This window comes from Coturnix japonica, chromosome 10 (assembly GCF_001577835.2).
Source record: "Coturnix japonica isolate 7356 chromosome 10, Coturnix japonica 2.1, whole genome shotgun sequence".
NCBI lineage: Eukaryota > Metazoa > Chordata > Aves > Galliformes > Phasianidae > Coturnix > Coturnix japonica.
The window spans coordinates 1182167-1199192 of NC_029525.1; the positions used below are offsets into that span (position 1 = coordinate 1182167).

Below are 17026 nucleotides of genomic sequence, written 5' to 3' on the forward strand. Positions count from 1 at the left end.
TTCCATCCCCGCGTTATCCTGTGCCAGGGGAAGGCACTGTCTCGCCCAGCACCAAGCTGAATGGCTCCAAATTCCCTGAAGCAAAATCTACAGCGATGTCAGCTCCTCTGTGCTCCCTCCGCCTGCCCGGCCAGGCAGGACCTATGTCTGGAATAGTGGCCATCCTGTTCTCAGGCACAGCACTGCCTGCCAACAGCTCTGGCTGTGCTGGGAGTCTCTGGCAGGCGCCGTGCTCCAAAGGTTCTCCTCCCTTCTTTTCATCCTGACAGCAAGGCTGTGCATAGAGCTCACTCAGGCTAAACCCAAGCTTGAGACACAGAATGGAGCACTTCTTATCCCAGCAATATGCTCTTGAAAGACATCTTGTATGATCTTCCAGGGACAGAAAATATGATCTGATGCCATGCATGGTAGAAGTAAGTCCCAACAAGACATGAGCAGCCAAGGCTTGTTGACCAGAGGAATTGTAGATGCTGGATTCCTAAAACCTGTGCTTTACCATACAACGTCATATGGTTCCCTGAGTTAAAGTTATTCTGGAAATGCATTCATCACTGCCATGAATGTGGACCATATTGTTAATACTTGGGGCCAAATTCCATGTCTTTTTTAATGCCTACAGAATGCAGTGTGTGTTGCTGGCTCTATATTTATAATAATTATCAAAGTAACGGGAGTAGTTGCATTCCTATAGCCTATGAATGGCCAGGCACGGGCATGAAAAAATGAGTTGCAATTAATGCTTGTGCTTGCACCTGTGATTAATTAGTCTGGCGATAGTGCTATGCAAAAGATCAGGGTGAGAATTAATAGGGAGACAAGCGAGGACTCCTAAGATGGTTAGGATGCTGTTTAGTGCTCTTTCCTTGGGCTGCCTGTGCCTGTTTAATTAAAGGCAACGATGCAGCCTTGCTACGTACCAATAGACCGTTGGGCAGGTGGTGCAGAATATTTATATAACAGTGTTCTGTAGCAAACGTCAAGGTTTAATTCCTGTGCTTCTCTAAATATAATTCTGAAACGTCAGAGCTGCTGAGAGGAATGCTGGCAGCCCATGGGATTGCTGTCAGGAGCAGGCGGCAGCGTGCCACATTTATACCCATCTAAATACACAGGTGACTTTTCAGCTGCTGTGTTCCCAGAGCATGCAGTGCTCTGAGGGACATCCTTCAAACAGGAGCACGTGCTGCAGGTTCACACACGTGTCGGTGCTGATCCCTGCAATCATGTGCTTTGCTGAAAGCTGTTGCAATTGCAGGACTTGCTGGTGCTCAGTGGCATTGCCCAGGGAGGGGATAATTACGCTGCAAATGCTGGCCCAGACTACACCTTTCGAGCAGAACTCAGCTGCCCAAAGGGGTGTGGAGAAGAGATGGCTGACAAATACAGCCCGTCCTTAGGGGGGATGTTCCACAGGGATCTGCCCAGGGACAAGCTCTTGTAGAAAGTCCTGGAGCATGAAGGCAGCCACAGGTGGTTTCTCCTGATGGGACTCTCACAGGCTTTCTTCTCACAAGGCATTTCTCTCTTCTCCCACCTTCCTTGTCCCTTCCAGCTGTTCTCATTGACAGATTTTCTCCTTCAAGAGCAGAAGCAGAGAAGGAGCAAACCCTGGGAGCCCACCCGTTTCCTCAAAGCACCTCCAGGAACCTGCTCTGTAAGGTGAGCCACACTGGCTATGTTTTTTCTTCACGCTTTATCCATCACTGCTCCTGCTGGCCCATTGCCTTTCCCTTCTGCTTGTTTGCACCTCCCAATCCAGTGGCAGCAGCTATTGACGGGTTTATATAGATGGGGTTTAACTGGTCCTCCCCCCGGCTGCTCCCAAATCGCTGACAAGGACTCTTTTGGCTGTTCAAACATCAATCTGAAAGCCCATGCAAAGTTCTGTCTTGGCTGACTTAATTGTTAGGAGCTGCAACCCCAATGTCTTTGTAAATAAAATGGTTTAATCTCAGAGGGCATGCCTGGTGGAGAGAGTCGAATAAATACATCAATATGTAAATAGATCCACAAGAGGAGGATGAGCTGGGACTTTGCAAAACTGCTAAAGCATCTTTGGAGGCACGTTGTCACTGCACTTCTTGCATATTCTGATGAAGCAGACAGCAGTGCTGGATCTCAGCCCTGGGTTGGAGGAGAGAAAGGGAGGGAGGAAAGCAGTGTGGGCATGAGCAGACCGTGACTGAAATTCTTGTATGGATTGATTCGGCTCGAATGTATTCTGGGGCTGCTCTAATTGCTAGTGTAGTCTCAGGCTTTGATTCTCCTGTTCCTTGCACATCTCTGCTGCTGAGTCTTCCCTCCATTTCAAGCAGTCATAGAACACCCAGATCAAACCAACCTCTGTTGGACCAAAATTCCTGTCCTTTGCAAAGCATCCCTCTGTAAAGCATTTGCAGCAAAGTGTGGTATGAGGAGAAGGGAGTGAAGGTTGGACTTGTGCTAAATGAATCTACCTATGTAATGGCATTTAGGGCTTACTTGGAAAAACAAAACCTGAAGCTTTTGGGACACCTTGTTCGTGATGGCGTGGCTCTCATCAGAGCTCAGGGAGACCACTTAAACAAAGCACAAGCAGCAGGGCTCCATGGAGGACAGCCCCACGTTTTGTTTGCTTTGCTTCATGTGTTTCCACTATAGGAACATAGTCATGAAGGTGAGGAAACATGGCACACAGCTTGGGCACTTCTGTCCTGATTTCCACAGCCCCACATGTGCTGTCTCGGTGCTGCCTCCTTTGCTGCAGGCTGAGCTCCAGCCCTTGTTTTGCAGCACACCACATGGAATTTTATCACCTTCAACAATGAAATCTGTCACCTTCAAGCTGCTTTATTGTAATCTGGGGACTTTCACCGTGGCCGCTGTAACCCCGCACCGGGCTCCCTCCACACAGCGCTTATTGATCCGGCTCCTCGTGCAACCCACGGTGTTAACTTTGGGGACCACATTTGTACTTGTTTTCTCACTGGTGTCAGATCATTAATTGATCTTCCTCTTTCCCTTTGTCTTCCTTCTGCCTTGTGTGCACCTCAGTCCCCTTTTGCTGCTGGCCGTCTCACCTCCCTCCCTGCCCCTTTGCAGAACAAGCCGTGCAGATGTGCAGCAGCAGCAGCATCCAGGTTGTTTCCTAATCTGATATTTTAAAGGATGCCGTATATAAATACATCCTTTAAATGATGAGACCTCTGTGTCACATCTGTTATACAGGTGTATGAGTCAGATTAACAAGCACATCTTCTCCTGGAGAAAGCAACTGAACAGTGAACTCAGGCACTGGTACTTAGCAGCAAAGCAGCTCTTCAGCTGAATCACACAGAGCTTTTTGTGGACACTTGGGAGCCCTGGTGGGGCAGGAAGGGATAACTTGACCTTATTTATCTACTGCTGTACGTCGGGATCAGAACATTCCTGCTTGCTGTTTTCCTGGCTTATGTTGTTGATGAGTTTTTCTTTGAGGGATAACTTTTCCCTTTGAAATGCCCATTTGCATGTACATTTACGTGGGCTAATTAAAACTTGCCATCAGAGTTGCTTTTCTGCTGACAATCAGCGTAAGCAAATTGGTTGTGCCTTTTGGAGATGCCCGCTTTGCTGCAGAAATACAAACTTCTCATAAAATCGCTTGGTTGCATCTTTTGGGCTTGATGTTTTCAGTGAATAACCAATATTTGCAACAGAAGATTTCAACAGAGCAAAAAAAAAAGGCTGTTTGCTGAAGGTTTTCTGTGGGGAAAAATTGGTAATGTGTATGATTAAATATAAAGAGGCTTATGTCTTCAAGCCACAGCTCAGAACACGGTGGGTTTTTACTGAACGAAACCTCGCACTTCTTGCAGGCAGCACATTGAAAGGTGCCTGAGCCTGGCAGCTCGGGCCTGGAGGGCTGCTCTCATCACTCCATCAGTGACATGAGTTATTTCATAAGCCATGGAAATAATTATTTCAAAAGTGGGTGTGCAGGGGATGACAGCAAAGGCAGAGGTTGGATTGCTGGATTTGCCTGAGCCCATCCAAAGCAGACTGCCAGCTAACGTACAGGGCAAGGGATTTTGTGACAAGCCAAAGAAACCTTTCCTCCAGCACATGCAAATAGGTTTTGCAAGGCAAAAATAAGCAGCGATGCAAACATCACACTCTTCTTTTTCCCCTTTGCCTTAGGAAAAGAGGCAGAGACGAGGAAGGACGGATGCTTTACCCCACCAAGGGCTCTTTCTGGGAGCACTCGCTGTGTGTTTCTCTTTAGGTGGAGCTCTTCTGATTTTCTGGCTGCCTTGTGAGTCACACTGAGGTGCCTGCAGATTGATGTGGCGATTGCTTCTGAAATCCGTGCTCTCTTGAGGATCTGCTCTTTCCACCTTGATAAAGTTTTAATTCTTGCTTTCTGATGACACTGCACGGCTGTTTGGGGACCTGCCTTTGTGAGGGTCTGGTGGTTGATGTTCACCTCTGACTGCAGGACGTCAGTAACCTCGTTTCTCCTTGGACAGAAGTCAGGTCCAGAGCTCCCTGTCCTTCCTCTCATTGTGTTGCTGAACTCCTGGTGCTGTTTCTGCCCAGCATGGCATATGGACATGACCATCTTATTGTTGGGATCCCTGTTACTTTGGTTTTATTCATGGTGCTGTATGCTCACATCTGATATTTGGAAGGAACTGTTATAACTCCGTGGGTGCAGATTGCTTAAATATGACCTCACAGAATCATTGTAAACTTATAGCAGAAGAGGCTCGGACCTCAAGTGCTTTTTTTAACCCCTTCCAGTTCCATTTCCTCTGCCCCCTCTAATCTTTTTCCAGCAGCTTTGAGCTGAATATGGTTCCTGCTTTGTGCTTAAACTGACCGTGTCTGTGCCACGTTTTGAAACGGCCAACAGTGAGATTTTTGCACATGCATAGATGGCCCACACATACCCACCACTGGTGTGGGATTTGTCACTATAAGAAATCCAGGTGGAAAAATGCTCATGATGATGAATTCACAGAAAATACATAAAATATTATACGCAGGTACCGGATAATGGTGTCATTCACCAAACTGCGACGCTGTTCTCATAGAGCAAATGTCATTTCCCTGTAAAAAAAATCAATTTTCTTTCCCTAGGAAAAGGACGATCAGAGCATGGTTAGCGAAAGAGAGAAGGGAGCAGAGCCTTTGTGTGTGCCCTGCTGCCTGTGCTCTTATGCTGATTTTAAACAATGCTGTGGTTATTTCTTGCATATATCTGTATATAGGTATATATATTTATTTCTCTCCACATTTCTGCTTTGAAATATATGCCTGAATTCTCAATGAAGAGCAGCAGAGAGGTTGGGAAAATGGTTTAAGAACTGAGCAGGCTGTAAGCTATTTGGATTTAAAATAGTGCCTGGCAGAGAGCTTTTCACAGCTCGCAGAACCACCCTCCTCCTGTCAGCGGCTGAGGTTGCCGTCCTTTGTTCGGCACCATGTCGCCTTCCCTCTGACTCTCCAGTGAGCCTTCAAGGAAAAGAAGGCTGCGCAAGGCTGCTTTCCTTTTTCACATCCCTCAAGGTCCTTCTTTAAAAAAACAACAAAAACACAAACAACAAAACAGCCTCGTGGGCCATTCGCTTCTTGGCTTTGTTTCTTTATCACTTCCCCCTCCTCCTTTGCAGGACGCTGTTGAGTGTTCAGCATCGCCCACCTCAGCTGCAATGCTTGGAGCATCGGTGCCTGCTATACTGACTGCATCCAGAGCATCTCTGGTACATGCAGAATCTTTTTCCTTCCCTCTCCCAGGCTGTGCACATACAAAGCTGCTGCTGCTGGAGTAGCACAGTTCTGACCTGGATGCTTTGTCACAAACCCTGGAGCCAGGGGAGCTGGGAGCATCAGGTACAGCCCACCCTTTGTATCCTGCTCCAGGGTCACTTCCCCGTGCAAGGAGAGTGCCCGCAGGACACGCAGGCACAGCTTTCTGGAGTGCTTCTGAAGCCATTTTTCTTCCAAAACTCCTGTTGTTGGTGGTTTTGCTGACCTCAGCGGGTGTATCTTTTCCAAACCTTCCTGATGTTTCTCACAGAGTAATCTATTAACGTCGCAGACAAGGATTCTGCTGACTTCACTTTGGCTCCTGTTCCCCATTGAGCAGGCGCGTCTCTTTATGGGGGAACGCCTCAAGCCTGAAAGAGGGGAAAAAAACCCCAGCCCCTGAGCTAACTGAAAACAGGCCCAAGGGGAAGCACTTTCCAGCCGCGCTGCCTCTCGCTGGCTGGCTTCTGTTCTGGGCTTGGGGACGTGCCAGACTTCAGTGCCTCCCTGCTTTTGATTCCTGTTTATCCCCAGCAACATGATTGTCTGTAATTATATATAATCTCTCCCGTGTTTACTCTTCTTCCTCCAGGTCTGAACACAGCTCCATGGCAGCTCTCTGCTCGGCCTGCCAAGGCCCCGGCTCCCAACTGCTGCTCGCCATCCTCCACCTTCTTTTGAAAAGCTAACAAAGCCATCTGAGTTCCTCCCACCCCTTCTCCCCGTGCCCCTCTGCTCCCACCCTCCCCCTCTCTGGCAATGGGGTTATTTATACAGAATGTGGAAACAATTTGCAGGAAAGCGAACAATGTAACCCGGAGTGAGGGAAAGGAGACAAGTTTATTGTGCAGCCTTCTGGGCCCGCTGCATTTTTGGGGTGAGAGGGAGGGAACTGCTTTCCTTTCTTTCTGCTCCCCTCTTTCAGCGTCTCACCGCGCTGCTTTCCATTGTGCCAGATTCAGATCCAAACCAGAGCAACCAGATCTAACTGCGTGTTTTGGACGATGTTCAGGTTGGATCCCTCCTTGCATCAGAGCTCGCATCCGTGTGCATAATCCTCTTGGAGGTTTTGCTCTCAGATCGTTTCAGTCCTGGGTTAGTGCTAATGAAGAGCATGTGTGTGGGGAGGTCTTGACGCAGGCCCCGAGAGCTGCAGCATTGCAACAGGCGCTGCTTTCTGCTGGCGTGTAGCACCTAGCTGCTCACAGGGACTGCCTTGGCAGGCTCCTCCCTTCCCAGGAGCTCACAGCGTCTTTTCTCAATAGCCTCAAGACTTGGGACGTGATCTGTGCACACTGTGCTGAGCTGGTGGGGCAGAGCCAGGGAGCTGCCAACTGGGACGTCACGTTCCTCTCTGAGCCAGGCACGTTTCTGACCCTGAGCTGGTGGAGATCAGTGAGCCAACAGCACAGAGGGGACCTACAGCGTGTTCTTACCGAGATCTCACATCTCCACCTCAAAGCATTTCTTCATCCTCAGGCTTTGCCCATACGGAGCGTGAACTTCAATGTGTGTATGTTCTGTAAAACGTTTCTGTTTTCTCTTCCAAGCTCAGCACCCGTTGGTGCTGTGAACTGGGAGCAAAGTCACTGCCACCTTCTGCTGATCCCTGGTGGCCGGGGCAGTGCCCAGATATCAATGCAGTCCCTGTCCCCAACCTGATCCAGGCACAGAGGCTGTGGCACACGGGATCACGGCTCTCACAGCTATTCCCTCCATCTGCACCAGCATTTGTGAGCACAGCATGCTCACAGCAGCCTGCCTCCCATCCACGTAGCTGCCTCGCACACAGCCTGTGGATGTCTGCAGCAGCCTGCCCAGGCTTGCATCATGGCGTGCTTGGCTGGCTAGCTGGGCTACAGAGCGCATTTAAATGCCTGAAACTCTGGACAGTCCCCTCTGGTCCCTCCTGCAGCCACACTTGCAGGCTCAATGTGCTGGGACAGCAGCCCTGGTTCTGAGGGTTGCCTCCAGGTGCTCCCAGCGTGGGCAGACAGGTTTCCAATGTCTTTCTGACTCCCAAGGTTCTCTCTTATCCCTGGAAACGTGGCCTTGAGTTAAACTGCATGGAGAACTCTGAGCTAAACAGCTCGCAGCAGCAGTACAGGTTTGGGCAAAGGAGTCTCGTAGCTCTGCCTCTAGAGACTTGAAAATGCGGGGAACTGCAGTGTAATTTCAGGGAAATAGTGACTGGAGCACACATTTTCCTTTCTGGTTTGATCCTAAATGTTAAAGTTCTAATAAAAACAGAAGGAAAACTCTTTGGAATGGCTGTGCTGCCGAGGCCACCCTTGGTCGACTGGAATTTCCTCTGCCGTCTTATTCTTGTTTTCATTATTTTTAGGTCTATTTAGATAAGAACAGATTGGTGTTCTTCTCTTTGTACCGCTTCCTTACCACCTGAAATCCTCCTCTGCTCTTTACAGATCCCAGCACAACTGTGAGAAATATCCTGAACAGAGTGATGAAACTTCAGGTGGAGGAAAGCAACAGAAGCAGATGGGCTTGTAAACAGCAGAGAGCTGGCAGCTCCACCGAGGGCCGTGCAGAGCAAGAGGGGAGCGGAACAGTTAGTAAACACCGAGCAACTTCCATTTTCTAGGCAATGTCAATAGCTGAAACGTGTGATAATGTGGGGAGAGGACACAGGACGAGCAGCAGCGATTGGATTTTGGCACAGTCGGCTATTCCCAGCAGAAGCTGTTCATGTTAGAGCCTGTAGCAAAGTGCGGGATATGGGGAAGGGGGATGTTTTCCAGCAACAAGGAATTTGTGGGTGAAGGAAAGATTTTCCCCAACCTTTCTGCGATTATCTTGGTGTCATTCTTATCTCCCCTTGAATTGCTTTTGAAACTGTCAGTCCATGAGAGCAGCGAGTAACTTCACTAATAGGAAGATAGGAAATCCCCCCAAATTACCTGAAGGCTCGCAGCCAGATGGAGGCAAAAGAAACCCCAATTGCCACCCCCACGATTGGAACAAAAAGCCTCCCATCCCCTGGGAGAAGCAGCAGCAGCCAGCTGGCCAGCAGCACGCCTGCCATCCGAATCAGCATGTGCTGCTGTTTGTTTGGGACCTGCACATGAGCTGGAAGGGCAGGGAATACGATCTGTGGGATCCCTAATAGCCAGGCCTGGGGATTTCTCCTTCTCAGGAGCTGCTCGTTGCCACACGTGTTCCACCATCACGGTGCTGGTGAGGCAAAGCAGGGCTCATCATCCTGTGCAGGGATGTGGGCAGCTGCTCTGTGCACCCAGCCATGCCCATCCTGCAGGTGCACCCAAGGGACTGGCACCAGGGAAGTGAGAAGAGGAGCCCAGTGCTGACAGATCCTGTCATGGCCTGCAGGCCGGGTAACAACAAACCTCCCATGCTGCCCCTAAGAAGCAGCACATGAACTGTTTCCTGAAGGGATGCAGATCCCTGGCTGTATAAATCCTGGTTTTCCTTGTCTTTTACTCACCTTGTGCGTAAAAGAGCCTGGGAGTGCTGCAGACACACAGGCCTGTTCCCCTCCAAGAGGTCTGGGGTCTCCTTCTCCCTTTCCTTTTGTGCTTGGGCAGGACCCATTTTCCTGCCATTTCTAGCTGCCCTTTGCTTACCACTGAACCCTGGGGGATTTGGTTGCTTAGCTTTAGAGCCAGGAAATGAATGAAGAAGGGCAGGAGAAGAAAGAAAACAGAATAAGGAGGTTCACTTCCATGGTTTATTGGGTCCAGAGAGATTTCTGTAAACCACATGGTATCAGGTGTAAAAGAAATGAAAGATGATAACCAATGTGGAAGAATGGAGCAGCCCAAACCTCCCACAGCCCTGTGCGTCTCCAGAAATGTTGGCGAGGCTTAACCAGCAATTTATGGTGTACCTGATGTCCGAGAACAGCCCCTCCACCTCCTTCTTCTTGTCAAGAAGAGGTCCTGATTCATGTCACCTGATTTTATTTCCTCCAGCAGGAAGACTACCGCAGATCCCATGGATTGCAACAGTCACAGAGAAAAGAGACCTATGAAAGATGGCTCCAGGTGAGGATTTCAGAGAGATTTGTGTTTGATTTAGGGCTGAAGAGTTGATATGTCTATTGTTGTTGGGGAACTGGGAGGGGAGAGATTACTGAGTCCCTGAATCTTAATGTAAAATCATTAGAATCTGGAACAGATTGCCAAAAAGACACTGAGGGACAACTAAATGTACAAAGCAGCTTGAATATCTCTACCACCAGAGATCATCCAGTGCAAGATAAAGCCAATGAAATGGGCAGCGCTCTAATAAAGCACATATGTTTGGGGACTCTAAACACAAAATAAACCCCACCAAAAACCAGCACCTGAGGAGGAAGAGATTTACATTTTCTTCTCAGTTTCCTAGAAAGAGAAAATGTCAAGAAGCTGCCCTCTCTCTCTTTTGTTCATCTATTTTTTTTTCTTGAGGATGTCTGCGCTGGATGAGACTCCCCTAAGATGATCCCCAGAACTCGCCCCAGTGGGCTGCCTTTGTCCCTTTGTCCTGTCACAAGCAGTCATAGCATTTCTAGGGAGATCTGTAATTCCAAGCCACAACCTCAGAGGTTAATTGAAGTCTGAAAGTAGGTTGATTTGGTAGATATGCTGGAGAGGTTTTAATTACATGTTTAGATCTCTGTTGCTTTAACCATAAATTTTACCTGGGAAAGGAAATGGTGGTATTGGGAACAAGACCTTCAAGCAGCTTGGATCTGGAGACAGAAAAGCAGGGGGACCAACCAATGGAAACGAGCTCTGAATTAAAAGAATCCCTTGTGTTTGTTTTGGGCCCCAAATAACTGGACTGTATGTAAGGCCTGCTTTCCTGAGGAGGGATGCTCAGCAGAGCTTTGAGGAAGCTACCCAAAATGCAGACTGTACACACCGGCATTTTTTCTTGCCTTCTTTCTCATTTCTGCTTGCCCTTCCATTCTCTCCTTGCAGCTTCCCAGTTACTCTCCCGCTTGCTCCCTTTTGCCTCCTGCTGAGTCCGTTCCTTTATTTTCTACCACTGTGTACTGCAGTCACTCCCAGAACCTGGGCAGCTTTCCTCAGAAGCCTCCTGGTTTCCCCAGCTCACCGCCAGTTCTCCTCCTGAAGCTTTTCATTCTTTGTTCAGCAGCAGAAGAAAAGGCCGCTCGCGTGCTGTGACGCTGCTCAGGTGCCTTGCCCTGCAATTCTTCACAAACTGTGAATGTACAGTCAGTCAGAAGCTTAACGGCAGAATTGGTTTTAGCACATGAAAGAGAAGCAAGTGCTGTGGCCTGGTATCAGGCACCGCGTTCTGGTTTTGGTTTGGACACCGACTCACCCGTGAGCTCAGGGAAATCATTTCCTTTTCTGTGCACCTGTTTCCACTCCCCACCTCTAATTGTCTGTCTGGTTAGCTGCGAGCTCTTCAGGATGCAGCCCGTCTACTGCGTGCACATGCAGCGCCCCGGCACAATGCAGCCTTGTCTTGGTTGGGGCCTTAGGTGTTGGAGCAGTACAAAACAAAAGGTATGCCCAGACGGCAGGGCAGGCTGCCCAGACGTGCTGCCCTGCAAGCATGTCTGAAACCTGATGTGCTGGGAGCTGTCTCCATTCCCAGTCCTCGGCCAACAAAGCATTAATCAGTTCCAAATACACTGGTGGGGTGAACTGGCATGCTCCCAGTTCTGCTGGGAGCTGGAGTGAAATCACTCTGCTCATTCTGCAGACTCAGGCAGCACTCCATAGGAACCTGTGTCCTGCACAGCCCTGGACCTGCCTCGAGCGTTGCTGCCTCCCTGCCGGTGCGAGGCTCCTGACAGCAGCCCTGCTGCTCACCTAACCCTGCTCAGAGCACCTGAGCTCACTCCATTTTGCCATTTTCTCTTTTCCTCCTTCACCCACAGAGATGCACACACACCTCCAGCTTTGCTTCTTGCCTTCCCATTTCTGCATAGCCCCTTCCTCAGGTTGTTTTTTCCCAGCACTCCATCCCATCTTTTGCATTCCTCCCTGCTTTGATACAGCATCTCGTCCTGCTTCACACTCGGAGAAGGGGTATTAGGTGGATTCCCCATAGAGCATAAATTGAATGGAGAGAAGTGGCTGGTTTCCCAGCAATCATTTATCTGATTAAAAAAATACTCCCCGAACTCCCCCCACCCCCTCTGCCAGCACCACACCCCCTGCAAAAGGAACGTTAGCACTCAGGCTGCTGTTTGAACTGTGGTGTTCAAATGGCTGGAAGGGGGATTTAGATGGGAAAATAGCTGTCAGAGGATGGATCTCCGGGGAGAAAGCATGAATGCTGAAATTTGGAACATGGGCTGGTGTATGGAGGAGGCAGAGAGTAAATAATTCTGAGTCAAGTACCTCTGTGCTTCCAGCTTCGCCATCATCTCACTGCTATTTGACACAGGTTCGCACACAGATGTGCTCACACACATGTGCCCCTGCACACGCATCTCACTGGAGGAGACAGCAGCAGCAACTCCAAAGCTGCTCCTGTTGCTCCATTCCTCCTCTCTTTTTCTTTGCCTTCATTCAGAGCTTGTCCCAAATCCACTGCACAAAATGCACATCTCCTTGTTCTTACTTCTACGGGTCTTATCCATTCAAATCAGCATTATCCAAGGTTAGGAATGTTCTTCTCCTGCTGAAGCCAGTGTTGCTCCATTTGTATTTGGGGCATGGAAAAGTCACCCCTCATCAGCACAGACACACAGCGCAGGTGACCCGAGCTGTGCCTTTCTGGCCAATCCGTGTTTCTCAGCTGCCTTTTTCTTTGAGGGAGAGAGGTATTTTACATTTCATTCTGCTTCCACAGTATGCAGTGATTTATAACAGGAGCTACCTTATTAATGTCAAGGGCAGAATTGCTACTGACATTCAAGCTGCAAGAGCGTATGAAAAGCATTTAGTGAGCTGTGGCACAATCCCAGCACTGAGGGCTGTTGGCTGACGTGTTGGTGGCCTCAGCCCAGCCCGCCTGCTGCTTTCTGGGCCAGTGGGTGAAATGTGGACGGGCCCATTCTGGGCTGCAGCTCTGCAAGCACCAGGCAGCCCCGAGACAGTCGCCAGGGCTCAGGTTTCCTGCAGTTTTGACAGGAGCGCTGCTCAGAGGAAACCCCTCTGCTCCTTCTGGAGGATTTACGCTGCCACAAGCCTTCATTTTTTCCAGATGTTTTACCTAATAAATCAAGGAGTCTCATCAGAGGATTGAATCCAAAAGCTGTTACCATGACTTCAAAGGCACAGAGCGGAGGAGAAAGAAGCAGCGCGGACATTCTCTACATGTCTGCAGTCACTGGTCGTGAAAATATACTCTGGTTCCAGGGATTTTTCTGTGGGGAACCAAAACTCCACCGTGATTCAATAAAATGGTGCTGTGCCCTCAGCCAACACATTGAAAAGAATCCAAGAGAATGTGGGCTGGGTGGTTGGCACAAGTGGCAGTGGGTGACGTGGTGTGCTGCTGGCACAGAAGGGCTCTGCCAGCCCCATCCTCCATCAGCTCGCTCAGCCTTCAGTTTGCTCTGGTTTTTCAGATCAATTTGTGTCTGTGAGCACAACCTGACTGTGCTTGCTGCAGGTGGGCATTGTGTTTGGGTTGTGCTTGAGGATTCAGGTACATCAAGTTGTCACCATGGAGTGCCGGGGGAGGGCTAAGCTCACCCCTGTCTTGCAATGGTAGCAGGTTAAGGGCATGCAGAGGGCTCTTTCCACAAGGCAGGTGGATGGTTGGGTCTCTGAGGGACCAGGACTGTGGCATGTGGAGTGCTTTGAAAATACTGCACAGCCCCCGGTAAACGCTGCCACTACACAGACCTGACCTGCTACATGGATCTTCCCCAGTCATACCTCACGTGTCTCAGGTGGAGGGCTGTCAGACTGGGACAGGCCAGGTACATATCTCCTGTATTGCAATGATGTGTTCAGACTGGACAAAAAAAAACAAACACCAAGACACCAATCCCAAACCCAAGCTGACCTAAATCTTAAACAATATGAATCTCAACTTAGACTTACTTACCAAAACACAGTTTGTTCGTGCTACAGACTTCAGAAAAATTGCTGCTCATCTGCCCTACCCCGGGATGCTGACACCCAGCAAAGTCACGGCTGCCTGGGATTGGTGACATCTTGAGTGACACGTGTTGGATCGTCAGATCTGAGCGGGAGCAGCACGGCTTTGGGAGCCTAAAAATAGGTACTGGCATTCAGAGCCAAAGCCTCTCTCCTTCCCACCCCACCCCGCCCTGCCTGCTTGGCACGTGCAGCACATAATCGTAGCACTCACATTGTACCAAAGGAAAGCCACATTCCTAAAGCAAGCAGTGTGGTAAGCAGTGGGTATCTTATCCATAGACAACGGGTATGGAAAGGAGTACAGTGGCTGTGCTGCACTGCCTGTGGAAAAGCATCAGAGGAGTTCAGAGATGCTCCATAGAACAGGGAGCTTGAATTCCTGTCACTGGACAGCTGTCAGATACTTGTAACTGGGTGACTGAATGGTGGATGCAGCGCATTTGAGTTTCTGTGGAACTGTTCCCCTTTACACATTGAGCCTTAGTCATGCTTTCACCCGTATTTTTAAGTTTCCTCGCTGGACTATGTGTCAGCATCTGCCAAACCCCACTAAGCTACGTTTCATTAAAAACCCCAAACCAACAGATTATTCAGAAAGAGTGAATTCTGATTCACAGAGATAACACTCTTTGAAGATGTCTGCTCCTTTGGTAGTGGCTGATTTAAATGGGTTCCATTTTAGTATGCCTGTTAGGCCGTTCTCAAGGCCACACAAAGGAGGAGGAATTGTGTGAGGCCATATAAATCAGGGTTTGTTAAAGTGAAGTCAAACACAACTGCACTGTGGGGTGTTAATAGGGAGCAGGCAAGAAGTCAAAAGCAAGTCAGAACCAATGAACAAAAGCCACAAAGCTAATCTGTCTGGTTCTGGGTGCTTCTCAGGAGTGCAGTGTCTGCACACTCATGGTACGCTCTGGAAGAAGCTCAGGGTGTCAGGCTGATCCGTATCACCTTTTCAAAGTGCTCCAGTAATTGGATAAGTAGTTTTGGTGGAACATCTGTGGTTCTGAATTTCTCCCACTGAGAAAGATCGAAAAATGAAGCTGTGTGAGCACATCACTTGGCCAGATCTCGTCCCACCATTGACACCAAGGTCACTCCTCTGAATTCATCCTCAGCTGAAGCAGTGGTGAGGACAGGCAGGACACTGTGCACACGGGTAAGGGACCTGTGGGACTGCACTCCCATTGAATAGTTCTTCACTGTGTGGAAGAAGAAAACTCCCTACTTTTGTGTGTGCTGATAAGAGTTTCCTCCTTTTCCTGTAGCACTTTGTGGGCAGAGTGGAGGGCAGCCAAGAAAACGTAACTAGATTGAGAGGTATAAAAAACCTTTTAGTGCACACTTGAATTTAAGGCTCTCAAGCAGCGTTTCCTGTGTGCCTGAAACAGAAATACTGCATGCACCAAATCCTTTCTTTAGGAATATTTATTCTCCACACAGCTGTCACTCGGGCCCAATGTTCTACCTCATAGTCAGGTCCTTGCAGAATGGCATTTATGTCCTGTGTTTTCTCCTTACATGCACATCATTGATGTGTAGGTGCATCGTGGGTTAAATCCTCAGGCTTGGGCTCAGTTCATCTCGAAGCCGATGGGAAGTGATGGAATAAGAAGTGAATGAGGGTCTCGGTGTGCAGACTTTGGAGAAGGTGTGTGTATGCTCTTTCCATTCCTCACTCCCATGGAATAGGAAGCCTGAAGCACTTCAGGTGTTCGGAGGTTTCCCTTGGCCTTTACTTCACCTGTTCACAAGGCTGTGCGATGGACCACGAAGCTGGAAGGCAGGTCTGGAGCTGCATCAGCACCGTCATGCACAGACAGACATATGATGGGGGACACAGCCTTCTCCTCTGGGATGAGTGAGTGACCTCTGCAGCTTCCCAAATACCTCATAGCCCACAAGAGAAACAGCAGAAACCTGCTGAAAAACACTGTGCTGTCTCACCAACAAGCATCTGCCAGTGTTTTAAAATAGGCCACAAGGCTTCCTTCTTAAAGAAGGAATTGAGGCAGTGGAAAGTGTGAGGGACTGAGTGTAGCTTCTGGGCCAGGAGCTTGGATGATTGCGTGAGTCCATTGAGCAGGCTGCAGACACGTGCATACACATGTGCCTGCAGCACACAGCACTGTGGTTTCTGTCTTAGTTTTTGTTATTTCTCAATATTCCCTTCAATATTTAATGTATTTGTCTTGGTCTCCGGCAGTGACAGCAGTGAGAGTGCTGACTCTGATGTCCCTCTGGGACATGACATCAGCTTGGGACAGCCCAACATTTTCCTGTAGGCCCACACAAATGTTCTGCCCGCTGCCACCAGCCCCGGGAACGTTCCTGGCTTCTCCAATAACGTCTTAACCACAGTTCTGACATGAAGAATTTCATGTAGATAAGTGGCCCCACACTTCCAGACTTTATTTTCCAGGAGTTCTGGGTCAGTAGGACTTAGTAGGGTTCAAGCTGTGCCTAACGAGAAGGACTTCAGCTGTCTCAGTCGTGTATCTCCAGTGTCTCTCCATTTCCCATTTTGTTTTTATTTTTTATTTTTTTAAATATCTATTTGGCAAGACTTGCAAGTAGGGAATGAGAATCCAGGCCAGGACAGACGGAGCCTTCTGGAAGACAGAAAGCAAACAAGAAAAGAGGAGCCTTGGCAGGGAGCAAGAGCTGGGTGAAGCCCAGAATGGCAACAACAGAGGGTGCTGCAGGTCACAGCTGAGCAGAGCTGGCGTGTGACACCACGGGGTGAGCCAGGAACATGCTCAGCTAAGGTGCAAGGGTGCAGATCTGATCCTTGGTGGTGGTGTGATGCTGGATGAAACGGTTGTGGGGGAGTGATGGGTCGTGAAGAACTGACGGGCAGATGGATAATGCCAGACATCAGCCAGTGGTCTTCACGTGCCCTTTTCAAATCACATCAAGCAGAGCCCTGATTTCTCCTCCTAAACAAGACGGCTGTTTTGCTGTGGCTCTCAAGCAGCCTGAGAGCTTGTCTGTGGGAGCTGGGTCTGCTGTAGGGCAGAGGAGGGGATGCACTCATGCCAGAATCCACATGCACACAGGTACCCTCCAGCTTGGTGCACAGATCTGGGTTTTGCCTTTGTGAACATTTGCCAATTATAACATATCATGTGTGTCAATAGTGCCTCTAACTTGCCTTAATACCTTTTTATGAGAATAAAATTTGTTCTTATATGGTG

General features: G+C 49.0%; 1 long non-coding RNA gene across 2 annotated transcripts in view; it reads left to right on the forward strand.

Moving 5' to 3' along the window:
- The window catches only part of LOC107318504, a 93422-nt gene that overhangs the window by 71269 nt on the left and 5127 nt on the right, over positions 1 to 17026 (forward strand). Inside the window, exons 9-11 of one of the 2 annotated variants that reach the window (XR_001557382.2) lie at positions 1556 to 1662; positions 8199 to 9794; positions 13800 to 13950. This is a non-coding gene — a long non-coding RNA (uncharacterized LOC107318504). Of the gene's footprint in view, positions 1 to 1555; positions 1663 to 8198; positions 9795 to 12921; positions 13696 to 13799; positions 13951 to 17026 lie in introns of those variants that run through there. The other variant, XR_001557383.2, reaches the window with a different exon arrangement.